The following is a 19,738-nucleotide window of genomic DNA, read 5'->3' as shown; positions in this document are numbered from 1 at the left end:
CCCCTGCTTTCTAAGGCAGATTCACAGTTCTTCCACCCAGGCTTCAGGGCTCCTAGGTCATTGTTTGAAAGACTCTGGGTTTTTTATTATTATTATTCTTTCCTTTTTACCATATTAAGGAAGACAAATTACCAAGTTATTTGATGAAAATTAATAAAATATTGAGCCATAATCATGCTCCAGAAATAGGTATCAAAGTTAGAAAACATAAAAATGACAACCCATCAACATCAGAAGCAGAAACCTACCAGGATCTTAAGCATGTATTTTATTAGGAAATGTGTTGTTGTTGTTGTCGTTGTTTTGTACAAAGTATGACTTTCATTTTAATGTGTATGCCAGAATTACACGTAACTATTAGTGATGAGGTAGTTCAATGACAATATTTTTCCATATTTGTCTTAGATCTAGCTCTTACCATTTTGAATTTGTCTCACCCATGAGAAGATACACTTAAGATGCAGGTACTATCCATTGCTCATGTGTACTCCTCAGTCCTATCTGACAAAAATGAGGTGTCACATGCATGTGTGAACATAGCCTTCTCTGTTGACCCTTTGGGATGTTGGTGCTCTGCTCTGTTTCTAGTCCTATGCTTTTATGAGCCATATGTAATTTGCATTCCAGGAATTCTCATTGAATATTTTCGTTTGAAAGGCATTTTTTTTTCAATTTTTATTCTTTTTAAGACAGCACAGGCTTTCATTTGGAGGAAAATCCTGCAGTAGAGGGATGGGTAGGGTGGAAGCCTCGGTAAGAATCAGAGCGTGCCATCTGCTTATACACCCAGGTAGTTCTATTGTAGAAAAGCTGCAGGTGGAGATGTTAATCTGTCTCTGTTAGGGCTTCTATTGCTGTGAAGAGAAACCATGACCGTGGCAACTCTTTTTTTTTTTGCTGAAATAAATCAAATTTTTATTCATTATTGAACATAATTTTTATACACTGTATTCTGATTATGGTTTCTTCTCCTTCAAGTACCTGCCTGCCTTATGAACCACCAAAATCCACATCATTTCTTGTTCTTTCTCATTAAACACCCCCGGTTCTGGTGGCAACTCTTATAAAGGAAAACATTAAATTTGGTGGCTTATAGTTCAGAGGTTCACTCTATTATCATCATGGCGGAACATAGCGGCATGGGAGAAAGAGCTGAGAGTTCTACATCTTGGAAGCAACAGAAAGAGATACTGGGCTTGGCTTGAGCATATATTAGACCTCAAAGTCCACCCCCACCATGGCACACTTTCTCCAACAAGGCCACAGCCATTCCAAGAAAGCCACACCTCCTAGTAGTGCCACTCCCATTGGGAACCATTTTCTTTGAAACCGCCACATAATCTTATGATATTGCAATGCTACAGAGGATGTAGGCATAAAACCCTTAGGCTTGAGTCTAGGACACAAGGAGTATGTGGAAAATAATAACAAAAATAGTTACTTCTTGGGTGTAGAGTTTCTCAGACATCAAAATGCCCAGTTCTTCAAGCTGTTATCCAATACCATATAATAGCCACTTAGAGAAGAGTATAAGGTAACAAACTATTGATCAGTATAGCAGAACAGATGCAGCGAACAATCACAGGACATAGGACTTTGATGTCTGTTGTGTGGCATGCCTATTTATGTCACATTATACCAACACCTCATATTTAACACCTTACCATTGCCTCGACACTGTTCGCCAGTTCCTTTCCAGTCCTGAGAAACTGCACTGTTGGCAAAGAAAGGGGAGCTGTTGAATAAAACATGAAAAAATAAAATACCAACCCCGCTAAGAATGGAGAACTAATCAGGAAACAACCAGTGACAGAAAAAATCCTACTGAAGGACGGGTCATCGGAACCTTCAAATAAAAACAAGGGCAACTAAAACTTTCAGAAAACATTCTGCTTCATATTTGGTGGATCATAATAACATTAACCCAAATAGACATGAGCCATACTGTGAGGTGGGGAATAACTTTAATCTATGCCATTTGGTTACATGTATTTATTTCATCTTTCATGGAAAATAATCCTTTGATAATACAGTGCCAAAAAAAAAAAACCCCACACATTCTGATGAGATAGTTAATCCTGTGCTGGCCATCGCTGCCAAATGGCAAGGACAAAAAAAAAATGGTGAATTAGCATAAAGATACAGCAGCTGTCTGTAAAATCTTTGTTTAAATTTGTGAGCCTTTTATGGAAAATAATGATGGGACTTGAGGCCGTCCGAATAGATGTTTAAGTTCAAGAAAGGTAAGACAGGAAAACATTTCATGCTGTTTTTCTCTTACTCTAACATCTCATAACAGCTAAAACTTCTGTCTCCCTTGAGACCAAGAAGTTGTTCACAAGTTTACATATTTCCCTCAAGTTCAGTTAGCTACATGTCTGTCTGCAAGAGTTCTATTGCTCTGACTCATATTTGGCTAGATGATTCAATACTGGGAATTTGAGTCACCAACTTAAGAGTCTGTGAATTTGAAACATTAAACAGACGGCTTTTGAGAAGAAATGGCATGCGTATTTAGAGGCTGGACTGTTAATGAGACAGAGCACTGAACTGAGTGTGAACAGAATTATTTCCCCACAGTCTACCATTGGATGGCGTGGTTATGTTCCACGTGAGCCAAGCAGCACAATCCCCAGAGCAACTGGTGGCATGTCATTTAATTCCACAATGTTTGACTGAAAAAGAAATGTTCTACTCAGAACTCTAATCATAATTCAGTTTTTATTGTGTTTTAAATTGGCAAAACGGAAGATCATTTAGCCTCCCAACCTCCACCACCACCATCACCACCACTACACACTCCTCAAACAAACGCTTTGGTTCTTGAAGGATGCTTAAATTTGCTGATGGAGAAGAAAAGGAGAGTGTTGTAGGTTAGATGAGGGTTTCAGCCTATAGTGAAGGAAAGAGAATATCACGATAATTAAAGGGGCCAGAGATTCAAAAGGAAGGTGTTTCTGAGATGGAAAGACAAGCTAGTGCAAAGCCAGTGATTAAATCAACAGGAGGAGTGAATTTGAACCACACTAATGAAACCTGTTTGGAATACTAAGCCTTGAAAATGCATCCAATGTTGTAATTTTCTTTTCTGCTCTTCTGTGCTTTAATTGGGCTACAGATGCAGTTGTATGTAAAAATAACACCTGAGATTGAAATACGCAAGTTCACAGACACAGAGAAAAGCAGCAGATCCATGATGTAGGGTCTAGTCTGAATCAAGGCATAGACATCATCTTGTCCACTTAAGGGAGCATATTGCAAATAAATAAATTAATCTTATACACATAGATAAACATGAAGTCATATGCTATCACTGGTCATAACACTGATGACTCTTTGCATTGCTAGAATGCACATATATCTTTGAACACCGATTTTTGCTTTTCTATATCTCTTGCCTATTAGACTTGATTTTTTTGTCTTTTGTTGTTGTTGTTGTTGTTGTTGTTATAAAGTAATGCTTTAACCATAGAAGCAGTCAATACACTGCTGGTCTTAATCTTTCTGGACAAGCACCCTGACACCAATGAGAGTGAGAGAGAGAAAATGTCACTGGTTGACCAAAACCAGGACAGCTTCTGAAAACCATATATGCTGGGTCCAGTTTGTGTTCTCATCATAGACTCTAAAACACAAGGTAGGTTGGGTAGGATTTTACAGATGCTTACCTAGTAGTTAGTAGGTTGTAAAGGGTAATGACCCATAGTTTTTATTTACCTGGGTCATTCTGATTGAGGTAAAAAGTGAAGTCATGCTTGGTAGATAGGCAATATGAGCAGTTCTGTAAGTAAATCACTAAATGAACCATAAATTAATATCTGATAGTTAGCCTTTTCTACCTTATTCAACTTAGCTCTCTCTTTCTCCCCCCACCCTCACCTCTCTGTTTTTGCTTTTAACCCCATAGTATGTTTTGGAGGAAGAACTCAGAAGAGGCTTCAGGTACTGGCAATAGGCAGAAGGCATCCCTAATTAGATTCCAGGTAACCTCTGGCTGCATTTATAATCTTCCATGTGCTGGCTTACCATTTTTTTTTAACTGGTTCCCAAAGCAACATTCAAATGTACAAAGATTTGCTGTACTTGTATATGTCATTCAGTGTGGTTGTTTTGCTTGGGCACCTACTCATGGAATATAAAATGGAAATGGCTAAGCTTTAACCTGGAAGGTGTTATCCAGACAGAATGTCAGGCTCATGTCGTGATTCAGTGTGCTACTTATTCATAAAACTTTCAAGACTGCCATTACATCGTAAAACTGAGAGAGGTACTTAAGCCTTGCAGATGAAATCTTAGCTTGCTTTTAAGGCTTTTCTCTCCCTTCACATAAGCAGTTTATAATCTTTTCTTGCAACTTGATGTTCTTTTTTTTTAAAAGAGTCAAAAATTACATAAAATAAGAAAGCAAATTGTGTGTTCAGTATGTAAAAGGAACTCAGTCCCATGGTATAAATGCACATTTGTGTACTGGATTACATGTCTGTGCTCAAGGGGACTCACAATACACATTTTTAGATGCTCCACCATCCGAAGGTTGCTTTAAGTGGCTTCAGTGGAATTCTATATTTGCTACAGAATAATTTGAAAAAAAAATTTCTTCTCAAATAAATAATCGTGCTGGATGCTTTCTTTTTTCCATTATATTTTCTGCTAAATTTTACAGTGTTGTTGCTTTTCATACACAAAGGGCTTATTTTTCTTCTGTCTGCTCGTCTCAGGAAAGGTCTTTTAAACTTAACATTTTTTACAAAAGGGAAAAATTGGTGCTAAACTGAATTGTAACAATACTTTTTCAAAAACAGAATATTAAAGAACCATTTCTGTCACAGGCATCAAATACCATGTTGAAGCCTCTGTTGTTATAACTTTTTGTATAATGAGTCTTCCCCAAGGGCCCTGCCCAAGACTAGTATTACTGGAAGCGTTCCATGTTGTATCATGGAATACATGAGTATTCCATGTAGTGAGCATTGCATGTTGTGAGTGCCCAATTCATTAAACATATATTTTTTAATTCATCAAAGTATTCTTTATCACTTTTTTAGGTTAACATGAAAATAACAGGTTTCATCATGGAATTTTCATACATATTTGTCATGTATTTTTTTTTCTCCTTCATTACCCCCCAGAGACTATTTTTATCCATGTTGTGAGCATTAATTACCCCTCTGGAGGGTTGCACTGTGATGTCACATGCAATCCTGGAACTTTAGATTTCTTGTGAAGGACACCTGGGTATGGACATAATCCAATGGCCCCTGCTTGGATCTACTGAACTCAATGAGTAAACTCTGCTGATAAAATCTGTCTCTAGCTATAGAAGACATAACTATTTCTGGCAATGCACTTCCTAGTTTGAGCCCATCTCCTGCCTTCTGAATGTTTTGGCTAAGCAGTATTTGGCCCTCTTGTTCTCAACAACTGTCCCTGAGTCTTTCCTCACCCGTGAGTTGTGGCATCCCAAACTGGGGCTCTTCGACCTATGGGTGCTCCCTGATGTCAAACATCTGGGGAGCTTGTGTCAGCAATGAGGCCCTTGTCCTCCAAGTCATTCAACCCAACAAAATAGGCTTCCTCTTGGCCTCTGAATCACACACTGAAAGAGTCACCATTTCATCAATACCAGTAACTAGGTGTGAGGCTGGTGGGGCTGAGGAGTTGGCTTCGTGGTAAGACTGCCATGATTTGTTCTGACTTACCTTTGAAGCAAAATAGCTTCTACTTAAACTCTTCTCACCCAAGAACTATAGGGCTGAGGCTGTGTGCTGTTTACTTCACATTACACCTTGTAAGTGTGTGATTCATTCCTTGGGCCCATATCCCTGCTCTTTAATATTTGGAGATGTTTCATAATTGGATTAAGCATGTTCAAATGCTCAGTGTGAAATGTAGTGAATCAGTATACTTGTACAAAAAGAAAAATGTCCAAGAGTATCTAATCTCTTAACTTGTAAACTGAATACAGTGAAAGATAACACACAGAACATAGCAGTCCAGGACACATCACCTTTCTAAGACACATGGATTTGCGATGGACTGAATGTAAATACTAGGTGACTATCAGCTAGATTCAGATTGTTGGACTTTTGTACAATGTAAAACGGCATGTTTGTGTCTCAGACTTATATAGTGATAAAATATGATACTTTATTAAGTAGTGGTGAATACTATGGAGAAAATAAGGCAACTTAAGGAAAAAGAGAACTTGTTTTGTTTTGTTTTGTTTTCCCAAAGAACATATATGAAGGGGAAACCTTTGAGATATAGTAAAGTGAAAGAGATAGGCTAGAATTGGTTCTGGGTTCCAGGAACAGTGTCAAAGATCTTGAAACTGGAACCTCTTGGTATGTTAAAGACATGATCAACAACCTCACATGGAACAAATATGTAGAGCATAGGACAGAAGTCAAGCCCCAACTACAGATGGCCTTGTAGTCTTGTTAAGGACTTTAAGAACCACTCCAAGTGTGACAGCATGCCCTGTATGGTTTCCCACATGTGTGGATCATGCTGTAATTCTTGTTCCAAAATAATATTTGCACATCTAGATACGTCTGAGACAAGAGACTTGCTTTCTCACAGAATAAAGGAGAATATGTCTCAGGATAGAGTGGAATTAGACTTCTCTACTTACAGACTGAATACAAGGACTAAAGAATCATTTTATTTTAGCCGCTATGCAAGACCAAGATCTACTCCCTAAAATGTGGTTTACCAGTTCTATCCTTTGTCCTTACTAAGATTAAAAAGTTGACATTTTGTAGTGCTAAAAGTCAGCACTCTTAATTTACTCAGCATTTATCAAACTGTTTCCTATTCTAATTAAACATGCTCACTGTTTGCTCCAGTGAAGAGTGAATGTACTGTCTATAAAATCTGAAAGACTCATGCCCAACTTCGTTTGATCTTTTCATGATTAGAAGGGTTGCGAGCCTTAAGAAACAGCAGAATGAAATCAAGCACACTTGACATGAACACACATCATCTAGCATGGAGAAAACACTGTCTGAAAGCTGTGACTCTCTGAGTTTGCTCATCTCAGTGCCTCCCTTGTCTAAAACCCTCCAGCAGTGGAGCACCCGGGCTAAGCTGCCTATAGGAGGTTGTGCTTGAACCTTTTTCTTCACACATGGCGTTTCAGACCAGTGCTCTTCACTGTTAACCATTGTGTTGTCCATGACCCAGGGATTCATTTGTGTAGCTCAGGAGCCCGTCACCATCAAGATTCCCTCATGCTGAAGCAGAATGGGGATCGGGGAGATGGCATCTATTTTTGCCCTGTGGTTGTAGTTGACCCAGACTTCAAGCCTCAGCACATGAGGAGGATATAACTTTGATGCAACGCCGATGTCTCCATGGGTTTTCATGTCGCTTTCCAGTTTTCACTTTTTCATAATATCAATGGCTCAGAAGTACTGTCTTCAGGAACTGTTAGATCATAGCCCCTGATGATGGAAGATTCTATACCACAATGTTTCCTATAAATAGCATTAAAATCTGAATCTCAATAGATTGTCCTGCCGTGGAGACTATATCTTAACATTTTTAAAGGCCCAGAGTAATGTACAGGAAATAATAGCAGATTTAGAATCCAAAAGCCTCACTTGGAGTTGAAAGGTGTGTTCAAAAATGTTGTTTTTATAAGATATAGGCCACTAAATCCCTGTACTTCCCTTAGACTCGCTTATCTCAGCTCTAAATGAGGTATTTAACAGTTGTAGCAGTTAAACAAAGCAACCCTAGACTGGAAAACACTGCAGTGGAAAATGCTGCATTTTAATTATAATTTCCGTGGTATTTTATTAAGCACTACCCTTGGAAACATGGGGCTTCTTTTACAAGAGAAACCACATCCTGACCCTTGCAAGATGGACTAAAACCTGGGTACTGAGTGTTTCTATTGACTTTTCCCAGCCTGGTCCCTTATTTAATTATACCATCACTGAGATGATCATACACAGCTAAGGCCTTATAGAGCTTGGTGTAGTGTGCTAAGTGAATATCTCCATAGCAACTGGGATGCTCCTTCATTTTGATGAATCTCTGCTTACAGCTGATGGAGGGAAGGCAAGTGTTGTGTATCTCCTGGACTGCTAAGAGCTAGACTCATCCTAGGTTTATAGGACGTCTCTGGTTCAGTGGAACCCTAAGTGGTTTCAGTATACTACTGACCAGGGTGTGCTTCCCCCTCCCCCCATTCTTTCATCCTTCTCATCCTGCCTGTCTAAAAAACACCTTGACCTTCTTTTTCTCAGATTTTCCCAGTGATGGATTGTATCCATCTGGCTTGGGCTTTCAAACAGATGCTCACGTAAGCTAAAGAAAATGGTCCAGAAGTTGAGAAAGGAGAGAAAAAAGCAGAGCTCCATCTATAGAAGGGAATAGAACAGTAAACTAGTGCTAGACAAATAAGTGCACAGAGACCAGAGAAAGGAGGAGCACTGCTGCTCTAGAACATATAAGTGCACAGAGACCAGAGAAAGGAGGAGTGCTGCTGCTCTAGAACACATAAGTGCACAGAGACCAGAGAAAGGAGGAGCGCTGCTGCTCTAGAACAGATAAGTGCACAGAGACCAGAGAAAGGAGGAGCGCTGCTGCTCTAGAACAGATAAGTGCACGGAGACCAGAGAAAGGAGGAGTGTTGCTGCTCTAGAACAGATAAGTGCACAGAGACCAGAGAAAGGAGGAGTGCTGCTGCTCTAGAACACATAAGTGCACAGAGACCAGAGAAAGGAGGAGCGCTGCTGCTCTAGAACAGATAAGTGCACAGAGACCAGAGAAAGGAGGAGCGCTGCTGCTCTAGAACAGATAAGTGCACGGAGACCAGAGAAAGGAGGAGTGTTGCTGCTCTAGAACAGATAAGTGCACAGAGACCAGAGAAAGAAAGAACGCTGCTGCTCTAGAACGCATCCCAGACCACATCTACGAGGTTGCATGACTTCAGAACATAGGCAGAGGTTGTCTGTGGGCCTCTTAGAAACAGTCCCACTGTTGGAAGCTGTGCATTGCTATTTTGCTGCCTGGTATAAGTTGGGAGCAGCTGTCCTGCGGCTATGAGATCAATCTCCACCTATTGTGCTTGTACATCACAAACGCCCATAAGAACTATGAGAATCTTCATCTTTGGAATAGTATGTATAGTGAAAGACAAGAGAGAATATGTTTAAAGTACCTCTGTATGTTTAAACTCTAAAAGAAATGAAGAAAAATTCTTTTGCTGTTTGGAGTTTCCTAGCTGTTCTTCTTGAAGCCAACTTTGGAATACATCATATTTTTAAAAAATTTTTTTGGTATTCATGATTAATTTTGAATAATATTTTACAAAATTGAAAGTATAAGCAAATAATGTGAATTAGGAGCCTATAGTCCATAAGTCTGGAGCATTTTCTACTTCATACTGCCTGAACATTAGTGGCACTTTTTTTTTGAGAGAGAAAGCAATTATGGAAGTGACATGTGTTAATTTTAAAGAAGAATTAGGAATTAGGTAAAAGGAATGTCATTTTTGTGTGTGATAGGAAAGAGAAGGTGGAGCCAAGGTGGTCATTGTTACTAGCTTTTATGTATTTACATATGTAATGAATTCATTCAAATATTTAAAATATTAGCCACTCGGGAAACCAAAATACTGGTTTTTCATTCAGAAGACTCCAAATAGATTATTGTGCTAACATGTTATCTATTTGTTATTAATTATAAATTTATAATTTATTATTTTAATTATTAATTAATTGTTATAATTAACACATTAGTTATGCTTTTGCTGAGAAAGCTCCTAAAAGCCCAGAACAGTAAAACTACAGAGAACTGTACTTTACAAAAGAATCCTGCGGTTACAGTCACTTATAGTTCACTATATGGTATTTCCAGGATGCATAGAAATATTGCCTTTTGAGTTGCAGGCCTTCTCAAACAATCTTACTTAAATGCATGTCATGTATCTTTGACCACAGTCTCCTTATCATTCTGAATCATCTTTAATTTTTCAGAGTACTTGGTCTTTGCTATTTTGGTCAGTTCTTTAAAGGTTTGTTATTAAGCTCTCACTGATCATCTTAAACAAAGATGTACTTATCCATTCATCTAGTTTTATAAATGGACAAATTAAAGATTTTAGCATTCTAAGCGTGCCCACCCTTAACTTTATTTGAACACATCTTATCTAAAGTCAGAATTGTTACTGGAACTTTTTATTGTGGTTATTTTGTATGAAACGCAGAGAGTTAAACTAAGTTTTATTTATTATACTTATATGGCATATGTTTTCCTTATGACTTAAAAAAACCAAATGTATCAACAATTTTGTTTTCTTCACCAGGTACACAATGAACTTCGAATTAGGAGGGATTGCTGATGCCCAAGTTAAGAGAGTAGACAGAGAGTAGTCTCTTTGCAGAGACTAACAGGGATGACTGGCTCTTGGGAGCAGATTTCTACCCAATTCCCCTCCATATGGGTCTGCCCAGGAAATCTCATTACTAAAATCGTGTGCCCACAGTCCTTCAGCATACAGTCAGTGTTATGTAGTTCAGATGACTTCCCCTTGTATCTTACAGAGCTCTGTTGTCTAAATTCCTAATGCCCATTGTCCAGTTTTCTACTCATGAAACAAGCATAATATTTCTTTATAAAAGTATTTCAAAAATGAGAGATATTGTGGTTCTCTAGGAGACATGTGGTAGATGTAAGTGTGTTTAGGCTATTAATGCTGACTCTACACTGTTTTGATCTTGGGTTTAAATACAAATGTCCACATCAACCATCGCACCAAGGCTTCTATTGTCAAGACTTAGTAGTAATGTCTGACATTACTTTATGATTGGTTAAGTGTTTACTAGCTGATTCATCCTGCATCCTGGTTCTGTCCAAGTTATATTCATGTCCTCATGTGATTCTTATTTAAACTGTAATTTGGGGATAAGCCTGAGTGAGATTAACCTTCCCTACAAAGAGGTAGGAACTGGTGTTTACTCAGCCATCTGGAATGGTCCTATTGGTCTGTTTGTCCTTCTGACAGGCCACACTGCTTTGTACTTATTTCTTAACCCTCTATTGCCCTCTAGTGACCGCCTCCAGCACTACCTTGCCCAGGGTTTACCCTCCCACAGAAACTCTCGATTATCTTAGGTAAGACACTATAAGAAATTAGCTGAATCGAGAAGCAAAACGGATTAAATTACCCACTGTATTTAAACACAAGCACATATATAAAATTATTACTCTCAGACACTGAATACTCACGACAATCAAGGATAATACTGAAGGTGTGGAATGGGCCAGTGTCAAAAAGATAAAGTCTGAATATTTGAAATGGGACTGATTATTACAGTCACCATGATTAATTTTTTGTTGAGTAATTGATTGCATTGAGGAAGTCACTAAAGGCATTAACGATCATAAAGAGGTATCCTGTATTATTTGCAAAGAAAGCATGCTGCAAAACATTATTTAAATTTGTTCTGGCATAATGACATCAGAGAAAGTTAAAGGTATGCTATTTCTTAATTGCAATGAGGAAGACTTATAGAAAAAAGGCAATTAATTTAAATAAAAAGCCACAGTGAGTAATGAATAAAATGTTGCGGCATTTAAAGTAATTTTACTATTTATCATTAAACAAAATACTGTTACCACAAGCTCTAATATGATTCACACAAAGACACGTGTTTCCTAAAATTAGCTAGAGGGTTCAGTGATACAGTGAGTGCGAAAACAAATGTTTCAAGACTATAAACAGTGGGAAGAATGAGAGGGAGACTCAAGAAATGGGAAATTTTCTATAACAATCAACAAAATGAACCACTCTTCTACAAGATGAAGAAAACCTAGGTTAAGGACAACTTAGATGGAAAGAAAGTATCTTGGGATTTTTCTCTGCCAGGAAGTTCACAGGAAGATAAGCAGTTAACAGAAGGAGAAGTTAACTTCTCATGGAGGAAGGTGATAGTCCCACTGAACGCTACGCCACTGAGGACACATTCAGAATACTACATTCAACTCAAAGTGAGATGTTCCTATGGAAAAAAATGTTCATTTTGAAATAATTTTAATTTAGGAATAGAAATCCTCTTAGGGAGGAGGAAATGAAAGAACACAAAGTATAGAGGCAGCATTTTACATCCTGAGCTTCTCACACCCCATTTGTGCACTAGTTCCCACAATGAGGAAGCTCTCAGCCACCCTCAATAACGTTATTAATAGGGATATGGGCCAGTTTCACAGAGAAGCCAATGAGTTCTGTAATAGCAAATCCTCTGGTTGTGGCCATGCCAATCTTCTGGGATTCTTTTCTATGGGGTTTGGTGTATCATTTAAACAGCCAAATTGAGTCCTTTATGGACTGCCAACTTGGCTCAACAAACTGTATTACTGAATGCAGGATGGCGGTTTGAGAAGGTAAAGACTTGGAGCATAGAAGAGGATTCTGCAGTACCATATTTTAAGAGCAGATTAACACAATGAAACATGTGCTAAAGACAACTGACAACCACAGAGCATGATGCTTGGCAGAGTAACAGAAAACTTGGAAACACATGAGCAATCCTTACATGCGTAAAGAACTGTAATCTGGGAATGGGGTTGGAATTCTTCACTTTCTGAGATACCAGTCAAGGAGAACCTGGGTGAAGACAAAAATAACAAACTCATTATTAGTAAATAGTTCAGATGGCCTGGAGAGGTGGCTCGGTAAGTTAGTAGTGCCTGCCAGGCCACTGTGGATACCTACTTGAGATTAAACTTAACAAGAAAGAGCAAGTGTGTGTGTGTGTGTGTGTGTGTGTGTGTGTGTGTGTGTGTGTGTTCCCTGCATTGGAACCAATGGACACAGAGGATTGGCAGGGCTTGTTGGTTATCAGCCTAGCAGAAAATACAGGAGCTCTGGGTTTAATGAAAGACCTTGCCTCAAAGCAACAAGAAAGGGAGTGAAAGGAAAGGACACCTGGTTTCCTCCACTGGTTTTGTCTGTTTTCTGGGACAGTTTCATAAAGCCCTGATTGACCTCAAAAGCTGATCTGCAGTACGTTCATGCCATAGATTTCTATTGACAGAGCTCAGAGTTAATAATACACCTTGAGGTCACTTAAGACTGCAGTCCTACTCTGTATTAAGCCTATTTGTTTAAACTTTCTTGGAGAGAACAATTAACCTTACTTGCCTGTATTTACCAGGTAGTCAGCTACCTAATGCAAAGAACACCTAAAATCCGATGCTTTCTCCCATGCTCCTGACCCAAGGTAATTTGTGATAATGATCATTTGCTGAAAAAAGCAAGCACAGAAGTTTGAATCAATCTTATGCAATGAATATCCACCATAAATGCTGAACACAGCAACCAGATATTGGTAGATAAACAGTGGTGTTTGTAATACTGTTATCTGGGACAGTTGGAGTCAGTGACTCAATCCCTTTTAGAACCCTGTTAGGATTCCTCTAACTTATTTCTCATTCTTTCCCAATGTGATCTTTTTTGTGCTGTTTAGTAAAAGAGAGAGCAAAGCGCTGTGTTGGGGATAGACACATACAAAGTCGCATACGGGGACAGAAATATCGCTGGGACATATTCACAAAATGGCCGTTAGTTCCAGGCAGATTCAGGCTCTTACAACAGACATCCAGAGGACAGAAGACACAGAGAATGACACAGAAATTCAAAGCTAGCCTAGATCTTAGTTAAATGTCACCAAAGAAAAGTGTTTTCATTTTATTCCTTAATGTTGCCCTAGCGTATTATTGGAGAGTCAGTGATTATTGTTAATACTTTCACTCCAACTGCAATGCAATACTTAAAGAACCACTTTTAAAAGCATGGACAGACAACACCTGACAATTCAATTAACTACATGGAAAATAGGGGATTTTAGTTTTCATCAAAACAATTTATGTAAGATTCACATTTATTCAAATATTTAAAATTACAATATTTAAGCACTTCAATAATGATTTTAAATTGAGGAATAATTAGCTCTTTTTTTTAACTTGAGGACAAGACAGTTAAAACCAAAGCTACATTGACTATAAAAGGTTTCTAGCATGTTTCACTATTTCCTTTTGTTTATCTTTAAAATCTATTATGTACTATAGTAATAGCCATATGAGAAAACATTGCCAAATTTATTTTTTTCTCATATGTTTTTAATTAAAGGTTCTTTCTTACCCTTTCTATAACTGCTTTCTGAGTTTTGAGATGAATAGAGAGGGATAGTTTGATCTGGGAGAAGGAGATTCCTGTATAAAGTGCAGTCTGAAGCTGCTAAGAGCAGCCTGGAAGGGTGTGTTTCATCCCTCTCTACTCACAAGTCATATAGAGTAGTAAAACATACACGGATCTAGGAACTTTTGCGATTTTTCTTTTCAGGCTTATTAAAAATATCATTCGTTAACACCAAACAGGAATTTAGGCATCTATACATAAATTAGTGCATCAGTTAGGAGGGTCTTTATGACGAAGAAAGTTTTTTTAAAAAAAAAATATATAAAAATAAAAAAACCACATTGTGCCGAACCATCCTTTTTCTTCCCTCTTCCATGCTCTCCATGCCCTGCTTCCCTTCTCTTTTTAATTTATTTTAAAAAAAAACTTATCTTTTCTCATTTTACATGCCAAATTCATTTCTCATTTGCTTCCCTACTCCCGCACCCTCCACTTTTCCCCCATCCCACCCCCATCCACTCCTCATGGGCGTTAGCAAAGCCTAGCATATTGTTTTGAGGCAGGACCAAGATCCTCCCCACTACATCTAGGCTGAGCAAGGTGTCCCTCCAGAGAGAAAGGACTCCAAAAAGCCAGAACAAGCAGTAGGGATAAATCCTGGTCTCACTGCTGGTGGTCCCACAGATTGCCACAGCCATAAAATTGTCACCCATATTCAGAGGGACTTGTTTGATCCTATGCTGGTTCCCCTGCTGTCAGGCTGGAGTTGGAAGGCTTCCATTAGCTCAGGTAAGCAAAACATTACCAAATTTATAAGGGTACAATTTATTAATTGTATGAATTCCATTTAATCATTTTTATTATAATTTTAATCTTTCTATTTAATTAAAACATATTTACATATAGCATTTTTCATATAGATGAGCTCCAGTAGGGAATTACTTGCTGTGATTTTCAGTCCTTCCTTTATGGATCACTGATTTCCTGACTTCACGAAAGAATTGGAACTAGGAAATACTTTAAATTTGGCATACTTTATTCAGAACCTTCTTTGGAGTTAAAAAAGATTTGAACACTTCTTGGGACCCTAGGGGTACATTAAACCTTGTATTTTATAATTTCTAGGAAGTTTTAAAATAAAATGTTGATATTTTAGTATATATAGATAATAGTTGGAAATATTCTATTATTTTGCCCATCTATCTTGACGATACCCTTTTGAATTACTTCCGTATTATGCTTCTGATTTAATTATCTCTGTACATCCAGGAAACCATACTTTAGAACTAAATTCCAGTGAACACACTGGAATACCTAACAAGTATACAGCCATAGGATTTCAAAGAGACACATGGTGCTCAGTGCTATGGAGGAGTCGGCAGCAGCTCTCCTTAAGATCTTTTTTTTTTTTTTTAATCTGTCTTTGAATATTCTCATGTCCTCACTGCACTTAGTCCTCATGCTCTTTAGGAACTATGGTAAGAAGCCTGCTACATCTTCTAGACCTGTTTTTTCTGCTTATCGAATTGAAGAGATGGTGCACATCAGAGAAAAGAGCAGCTCTTCTTTGTGCTTGACTTTCATCAAAAGTTGGAAAAGGGTTACATAGATATTAAGTGTGGCAATGCACAGTAGACTCTCTTATGGCTAAGGGAGGTCCGTGATCTGTGAACACTCATTAAGATCAGTGCTCAGTGAACTTCCATTATACCTTGGGTACTCCATGATGGCATCTACAATTCCCAACTTTAAAATGGAAATTGGATGAGCAGCTGAATGTTATGGAGATACTCTCCAGACCAGCCTCTGTGTTAAGGGCTTTACCTCCCCATTCTACACTTCTCACCTAAAGCACTTCACAGGATAGATGGAAAGATGTACAATTTGCATATATTGGTGCCATCTTGAAAATGAAGAATCAAAGATGTAAAAACATGGAATAGGTTCACTCAGTGCTGATGGTACCTTTGAAATCTGTGCCCTTCTCCATGTATATCTCACTAGCTCCTTATACCTGCCCACATGAGGTCAAAGGTCACCATCACGGCTGCCAGTCTCTCCACTTGATGTTAAAAGATGTTCTTTAGAGAAACACAAGTATGTAGGATTTCCCTCAGTTGGATTTTCCCAGTTTTTGCCCTGAGAAGGAAGTTATACACTTTAAAATTTTAGGTGCATAGCAGTGAATGGCTCACAAATGCAAACCTATCTGATGTTTTTGGGCAGTAAAAGAAGTCCTGATAAGATCTATTGAAAAGTGGTTACACAGGACTAATCCTGCCCAGCTGCGGACAGGCAGCGCAGTATCTCTGCTTCCCTCTTCTGAAGTGACTTCAGCTGTCAAGGCTGCCCTGAAGGAACTCCATCAGGGAAAAGAAAGGAGCTTGCTATCTCCACTTGACACACTCCTTTGAGATTCCCCAATACCTGCACCCAGTACCTACACCCTTACCTCTGCTTTATGGCCTGAAGAGAAATATTATTCCCATCACAGCAGATGCAGAAGCACCTTCCAAAACTATGAGTAATATTGATTTGGGATAAGAAAGGGCTCCAGAGAACTGTAGGAAAAGAACGCTGAATCACGGGGATGGAGGTGGGGGAGGGGGGAAACACCAACATCTGGGAGACAGACCTAGAAATAAAAGCGTGAATGAGGGAAAAAAATGAAAAGGGGGATATGAGGAAGAAGGGCTGGCAATGACAAGAAGGTCAGGAGGGCAAAGGGGAGGGAGTGGCAGAGGGAGAGAAGAACAAGAGAAGATAGAAAGACACAGTTGCTCATTCTGAATTCAACAGAGAGTCTTCCAAGTGCAGTCTTTTAGAATGTGAGAGAGATAATTCCATCCTAATGCATGGCCACACTACATGCCACTCCATTTGCTGACTCTTTAACTCTAATGGATAAGGAGTTAATATATTAACATGTATTTCGCTGTTTGTTTTTATGTTTGTTTTTGAGGGGTGGCTTTGGTTTTTAAGGAAGAATTTCACGATGTAGCCAAGGCTAGCCTCGGTTGTGATCGTTTGATCTCAGTCTCCTAAGGACTGGAGTTACAGACTTGCATCACCAGGCCCAATTCTGAAGGCATTGACTTTTAACTGTTGTTGCAATGGTGTTCTGACTTGACATTTGTAATTTAAATAGTAAGTACATATAGAAAGAGAAAGTAAGAAGCTAGAGACTTCTGTGTAAGGAACAGGAGAGACACACTTATGTCACATTAGCAACATAGCTGCTGTTTCTTTATGTGATACATACAGTTGGACTCTAATGCTGTGTAGAGAGGAATTATATAATTTATGCAAATATGAAATTGTGAATACATTGCTATTATTATCGAGGCAAAGAGAAATGTAGACTGTGTAAATTAGAATAGAACTTGGAGCTTGACATATTAAAGACATAAATTATTTTTTCTTATAGATGTATGTATGTAAAAGAACCTTTTATTTTATTGTTATTACTCTGAATTATTCAGTGTTCGTCATGTTTAAAATTGGAGATGGTAGTTCATTGTTGAAAAGATGATGGTTTAAAGTTATTGTCAGTTTCTTTGTCTTTTGGTGCATTTGCTGCTGCTGTTCAAATGTCATTTTATATGTGTCTCCTTCATATAAAACCCTTCTGTGTCTGCATTATTGTATTTATGCTGGCTGCAGATAAATCAAGGGTGGTGGCCGCATTAGAAAATCTGTTTGCTTTAATTATGGAATAGAACGAGCACCATCCCTGCTATGTAAAGTTCAAGGTAAACAGAGGATACAGGTAACAAAATTGAAAAAACACACCAGAAAGGGTGAAAGAGGAGACTGAATTACTTCTCACTGTCTTTCACTCAACCAGGGAATATGGTTAAATGTGATTTACACTCCTCTATTTTAACTTAACCATTCCAATAACTACAAAGCAAATTACTTTTATGCCAGGAGGGAAAAGTGATTCTGGAGGGAAATTTTTTAAAGAATAGAAAGAAAAGTATTTTATGAGAAATTGTTTTCCTAAATCACTCTGCCAGCAACTCTGAACCAATCGATATTTTCAAGCCCCTGGGGGGTCCCATCAACAACCAAAACGGTTGTTGGTTAAAATTACAGAAGAAGCTGTGTGGAAACTACATAAGAGAAGTGTTTTGCCTTCCTGCAGAAAGAAAGAAGACAAAGACAGACCGTATGCATTAATCCAGACCATTTCTGAACAATAATGATTGTATCTTTTTGTATAGTCAGATCTATACAAACATAAAAGTAGCCTATATCATGCACATTAATATTTCAGAGAATTTATAAGGGCAATTAAGTGAGTTTTGTCGTGCTTATTTATGATGTCTCTTTGAAAGTTTCAATTCCATTCCTCAACCCCTCCCCCCAAGTTATATACCTTGGGATCAATTCCACAAGTATTCCATGATGGGAATGGTATTATGAATTTCAATAGAAAAGCTTGTTGTATTTCTATTCTATCTTGTCTCGTTGTCAGAAGAGTATTTGAGAATGAGACTAAAAAATAACTAAAGGCATCATTTGTCTATTTGACCTCAGAAATGTTTGTTAGTTTTTCTGTGCACAACTGTTTTCCAGGCTAACACATAATTTCAAGAGCTAAAAATGTTATTCTCATATACAGAATTAAAACATATCCAATATTTTATTAAATCCATAGTTTTAAGAAATTAAAATACCACTATTTCAAATGAGAATGGGGGGGTTATGTATATAATCAGAAATGTTCTAGTGAATTTGATGCACATAATACCATTTAGCATGATTTACAACATAGTATTTGAGGTAGTTTTTATATGAAGAAAAGTAAATTTCATCTCTATTGAACAAATTCAGTTGCATTCATATGGGTAAAATAGTTGATAATGTCCTTAATTCTCTACCACTTATAAAGTACTTTTTGCAGTCATATGGAAAGTGTATGGCCCTTGTGATCTCAGCTAAAGCCCTCTACCTCCCGTCATACACCTGAAAGGACACTATGTCACTCTTTAGTCTGTTTTCAGGTCACAGACAGCCTCTCTTTAACACAGGACATAATTTTGCAGGACGTGTTGGTTTCAATTTTTTTTTTTTTTTTGTGAATGGATATCTTTGGTGGCTAGCTGATTCTAAAGTTGTGAACTGAGCCATTACTTGAACTCCACCAAATGGAGCAGCTTCCAACATCCAGAAAGATACATGCCTTTAAAAAATGGCATTCTATTTTTATTAATTCAGTACAAGGGGAACTGTGCTTCAGGCCAGGTGAACACTCCAAAGGGTACAATGTACTAGCAAAATAGGGATGTAAACAGAAAGAGAAATGTGACGAGTCAATGGGAATCATGGATACACGGGTGCTCAGTTCTTCTGAGATGTGTGATTTGCACAAGTTAAAACGCAGGTGGTGTTAGAGTTGAGCCCAGCAGTGAGGAGTGATGCAGACATTCGGTGATGAACCTTACAGTCGCAAGATCACCAGCAAAGAGGCTGGAAAAAACGGTGTTTTAGAGAATGAGATTCTTGTTTTGTGATTCCTGAGTGGATAGATAGATTATGAAAAAATTCTTAGGGATAGATAGCTATATTTCTCAGTGGTTA

The 19,738-nt window shown here is 38.1% G+C and overlaps 1 protein-coding gene and 1 pseudogene across 1 annotated transcript in view; one reads left to right on the top strand and one right to left on the bottom strand.

Annotated features, from left to right (window-relative positions):
• The window catches only part of Arsj (arylsulfatase family member J), a 73,158-nt gene that overhangs the window by 14,548 nt on the left and 38,872 nt on the right, over window positions 1-19,738 (top strand). The window lies entirely within an intron of this gene.
• LOC148119352 (protein transport protein Sec61 subunit gamma pseudogene) lies at window positions 12,173-12,436 on the bottom strand (annotated as a pseudogene).

The sequence above is a fragment of the Myodes glareolus genome, chromosome 17 (assembly GCF_982192425.1).
Source record: "Myodes glareolus chromosome 17, mMyoGla1.1, whole genome shotgun sequence".
Classification (NCBI taxonomy): domain Eukaryota; kingdom Metazoa; phylum Chordata; class Mammalia; order Rodentia; family Cricetidae; genus Myodes; species Myodes glareolus.
This window is presented reverse-complemented; position numbering and strand designations above follow the sequence as displayed.